The sequence below is a fragment of the Amblyomma americanum genome, chromosome 11 (assembly GCF_052857255.1).
Source record: "Amblyomma americanum isolate KBUSLIRL-KWMA chromosome 11, ASM5285725v1, whole genome shotgun sequence".
Taxonomy (NCBI): Eukaryota; Metazoa; Arthropoda; class Arachnida; order Ixodida; family Ixodidae; genus Amblyomma; species Amblyomma americanum.
This window is the reverse complement of record NC_135507.1, coordinates 34,634,914-34,640,014: the sequence shown is the minus strand read 5'-3', so window position 1 is coordinate 34,640,014 and position 5,101 is coordinate 34,634,914. Positions and strand designations below refer to the sequence as shown.

At 47.8% G+C, this 5,101-nt stretch overlaps 1 pseudogene; it reads left to right on the top strand.

Annotated features, from left to right (window-relative positions):
• The first annotated feature begins 3,643 nt into the window (after positions 1-3,643).
• On the top strand, positions 3,644-3,787 carry LOC144111527 (U2 spliceosomal RNA; annotated as a pseudogene).
• The last annotated feature ends 1,314 nt before the right edge of the window (positions 3,788-5,101 follow it).

Below are 5,101 nucleotides of genomic sequence, written 5' to 3'. Positions count from 1 at the left end.
AAAGCTTTACCACAAGTGACAGGTAGCGAATTTGCCTAGTATCCTACATTGCGGGTTAGGCTAAAAAGTCCCTGTTAAAACATTTGCACAGAAAAAAAAGATGATTTAAAATAAGAATAAGAAATAAAAGTTTTGTCGAAAAAATATTTTACTATTTTGTTAATTCCGGAATTTTCGCCATACATGCGTTAAGAGCGATCGCTTATCGGAAAGGTGGCTAATTCGGCTGAAAATTAGCGGCAAGCGGCCTCACGAAGGCTCCTAAAGCAAACTGTCTACACGTGCAAGGTTTTGCCAGTAAAACGGGAAGAAAAATGGCAACACCTCGGCTTGGCGCGGTTACCGTTATCAGGACGAGCCCGTAGTTGTTGATCACGCTATATTTGAACATATTGTCAGGTGGCGCTGAGGCAAAGAGACGTTGACGCTGGTGGCGCGCGGATTTAAGGACGTTGAAGTTCACCGTCTCCCCTCCTGAAGGACGTGCTGCCGAGCCCTCTCTTACCGGGTCTCTGTCTTGTCACCAACACCGTGACAAATCTGGTGGAGGTGGGATCGATCTCATGTCCCGTACCCCAACGGTTAGCCGGAGCTCCAGTCCTATATCCGTCGAGACGCCCGTTCACCATGCTAGCCACCGGATTCGAGGCTTACCACTCGAGCCTGCCTCATCGGGTATGTCCACGGAACGACTCGGCGCCGTCTCAACGCCTGGCACGATGGAGCCTTCGCCTGCAGGAGTTTGACCTCACCATCGTCTATAAGTCCGTACATAAGCATGAAGACGCTGACACCCTCTTTCCTGCGCATGTTAAATAAACCTCTGCCGCCAGACAGTCGTGTTCGCTACCAGGCACGGAAGCATGACATTAGATTTACTCGATGCTTTAAAGAACACGACACCAGAGGTAATTTTATATGAGGAGGGGAGGGAGGGGGATGGGGCTTGACTAATCGTCGTTGCGATGTAGCTATAGACCTTCAAGCCCGAGACCATCAGAAGCAGCCGTCGTCGCCGTCGAGTGACAGTTTTAAGAATGCGCCACGGGCAAAGGAAACTGTAGTGTTTTTTGTTCATGTCTTCGCAGTCTGACTTAATATTCCGTGTTCTAGCATCATCATCTGGCTAACGTCAAAAGGTCACAACATATCTGGGTAATTAGTAGCCCTTGCGTTGAATCCGAACAGCGCTACTTGAGCGCGTATCGTATTCTGAATTTTCCCGGTTTTTAAAAGCTCCTCATGACCAAGCGAGAAGAAATATAGCAATCAAACAAGAGCGCTGCCGAGAAAAATAGCCAGCTCCGTGCTTTAGAATGGGCGTCGTAAAATACGTTTATTTTGAAGCAGAAGAAAGGCATCATCATAGCCGCACTGCCATCCCTCAGAGCGAGCGCCCGCTGACTTGAACAGACGAGAGGCTTGGTCGCCGCCTATATCTATTATAATAATAATAGCAAATATTATAATAGATATTATAATATTTATTTAACAGCAGGCTTTACACCATGTGGATAGCAATAAGCGATAAGAATTATTCCAATTAAACAGTTTACGTTAGCGGAAATCGCGTAGTCATCTGCGCAGAACTCTTTTCTGTACATTTCCTCTTTCACTCCCTCCTTAATCCCTTCCCTTACGGCGCGGTTCAGGTGTCCAACGATACACGAGACAGATACTGCGCCATTTCTTTTCCCCCAAAACCAATTATTATTATTATTACCACAACTTTACAGAAATCCATGCAGCACTATACATACCGCCACCAAACTTTACTCCCACCGTAACCTTTGAAGGTTCGTAAAGTTCATCGCCACACCAATACTTTTGAAGTTCTCACTTGCTGTGTACGTCCACAGTGGGAAAGACTTCCTAAAGGCTTGCGAGGCCCCGACTGAGGTCACGTGACCTATGTCTACTATCACTGAATGAGAGATCCCTTGGTTGCATGGGAGGGCGGTTGGAGAGGAGTGTACAGCTGCCAGTGTCACTTCTGAACGATGTAGAGCAGGAAGCCGAAAACTTTTTACCTTGGAGGCCGAAAACTTTTTTCTCATTGTCAGTTTTTTTCCTCGTTACCGTTATCTTAACCGTAGAACCGGCTGTCTGTCACCGCAGGTCTAACGAGCATCCTGTCTTAGACAATTCCTATCGGGCGCCAACTGGGTGCCCCTCGAACCGGAAACGGGTTTAAATAGAACACGCCCGAGGCGCTAAAAACCCGTCGTCGCAGAGGGTGGCCACAAACTTGGCTTTACTCAGAAACTCTCCCAGCTTTCCACCATTCGTGCCAGCTACGAAGCAAAAAGCGCGAGCCGCACCACACACCTCGCCGCCGCGCCGATTCCCACGTCCACCCGATGAAATTATCACAAACGGGAATTTCTCGAAAGGGCGCCCGTTTTCTCACTCTACTTAATGCCCTTAGGTCACATATCTCACACAGCAAAATCGGCGTACTTATGTGCATTTCTTTAGATTTTACTGTTTTCGACTGCCACTCTAAACACTAATACGCCTTTATAGCCGTAAAAAGGAAGTAAGCTGTCCTCTAGTTTACTCCCTTTTATAAAGGGTTGTTTTACACCTTTCTGTATAGAGTGTGTTGCTTTGGTGTTACGCCTTTGATATGTGTTGCGTATTGTATCTATGTTGTTGCACTCGGCATTTTATATTTTCCCGTCTGCCAGTTTCAGATTGCCTTTTTGTTTTTCCTCTCATCTGAAGCAAGCCGCAGGTGGTACCATCAACAAGCACCAACCGCTCCTTACATGCTGATGTCACCAACACGGAAACGCCGCAATGCTCAAACCTCACTTCATGCAAATTCCTTCTCCCCCCCCCCTTCTCTTTGATCTTCTCTTATCTGTTCTCAGACTACCTAAAGCTTCGCTCTGCAGGATGCACACAAAGCCCACACACAAGGAGTTCTGAAAGATGCACCACGAGAACGGTAAACAATCCTCCTCCTCTCGGCAAGTGTCGTGAGGGTGAAGCGATACGTCATCCCCCACTGCCCTCACCCAGCTCTTCCTCGGCGGAGCCTTAAATACCCCCCTCCCCCCCACCCCCCGCCGACGTGCTTCCGTCGCGGAGGGGAGCGCCGCTGACAGCTCGGTATCTTTGTCCCGCGCTCGCGAGCGGCTCAGAAGCTATTCTCGTTTATACGAGTCCACAAATCAAGCCGATGCACGCGTTCTCTCAACCGCAGTTCGGAGAGGCAGGGGCTGAGGCAGGGGCTGCATTTCCCACGCGCGTCCTGGCGCTCATGACGAAGAGCTCATGAGGAAGACATGAACTGCTGATGACTTCCACGCGGTCTTGGGTGCAAAATGTCGCGCCCATAAGAAACGCAAAGTTGCGACGTGGGAAGTTCACTCTGTTATTTCACCCTAAATTCGCTTGATTTTAAAGAGATAGCGTTAAAGGCGTCCCTGTAAAAAAAAAATCAGGCGTCGGCGTTGTCAGGGTCGGCATTGTGAGAGAAATATCCCGAGAATGGCTCTGGCAGGTGATGCCCATCAGAGTTTCTTACTATTAAGTAGAGTCAAAGCTGGCGTCCCTTTTATGGGAGTTTGCATGGAGCTTCGTCGAGACCACCTCAGCCACCATGGGCACTCTAAGCATCATGGAGTGGAGACCTACCGACTCTCCGGACTCCGTAGAGTATCTGTTACTGGTCCAATTGGACTTATTTTTGGAAATGTGGCGGAGATTTTGAAGGCTGCTTCACTTCCGCCACCGGTTGGCCCGGTATTGCACTACCTCCGGGATCGGCCTTGTCTTTAGCGCGTCTTTACTATCCTGTCTTTCTATCCCATCTTTCAACTCTCCTACTATCTGCACGTGGTAGCGATTGTGGCTCGGCTTGAGCCAGTGAGCAGGCCTGTGCATTTTCCTTTTCTTTCTTCCTGGCTACAGCGTCAGACAGACAGACCACAACTTTTGGCCAAAAAATAATGAAAAAACAAACCTTCTATAATTAAGATTGCCCTAACATTCAATATCCTGTCTATGAATTGCAACAAATGAGCAGAAAAGCATGTAAATCTAAGTTTGCCCAAAATAAGCGATGGCTTGCTCTCCTATTGGCCAAATATTTCAGACAACAGAAGCCAACGTTTCGTGCTTAAGAGGCGCTTTCTTAAAAATAAACTTGTTTTTTAAAAAAAATGTTGTTTGAACACTAAGAGGTTTTTTACTGGCACTTCGGAAACCAAAAACCTTTTATTCGCGTCGTGTGCGGTTGCGTTTTCGCTACTATGGCTTTTGCGCACTACGTTTGCGCCAAAGTCGTCTGCGCCGTGGGCGGAACGGGACATCTCAGTAACGCCACTCTGTTCCTGCAAAAAATAAACCGACAGTCCCGCACCAAGTAGCTCATCGCCCCATGATGCTTTGAGCGCCCATGGTGGCTCAGGTGCACCGGCGCCAGCTTTCCCCCTAGTTAACAGTAAGAAACTCTATGGTGCCCATAGAGCAACTAATAGGAAGCAGGTGGGGCACCTAGATCACGTGACCTTGCGGCGAAACCACAACCTGCTACCGGAGAGTAGGCAAGATGCCCATCGTGGCAGGTTGCAGTTAAATTAATGATTGGTCCCTCGGGAAGATCGACCTGGGCCACACAAGGCCCATCGCATGGTAGTCCCTTACAAAAGTGGTCAATAGACACTCCATAGAATTCTTATGAACTCTATATATTGCCTCCTATAGGTATTTCTTTTTGTCATACTCACAGTCTATAGGCTGCCTATAGACAAAAGTCTACTAAACGTGTATGACCATAAATCTATGATTGTCTATAGACTATCTATAGGATTTGTATTGCCTATAGATTGTTCCCTGGGATTTGTCTATAGAGAGTCTGCAGAATTTGCAGACAGAAATCTATGGACAGTATGTAGATTGTCTAAAGAAATTTTTGCAAGCGGTGGTGCATTGCTTCACCGCTGCACCACTGCGCCAGGAAGGAGTATGAGGACTCCCCGGGATCTATGAATGTGAAGTAGAGAATGACGTTCTGCATACACGGGAATTAACCCATTACGGCACCACGTCATACCTTAACGCGCAGCTGAAGTGTCCCCTCCAGTTTATA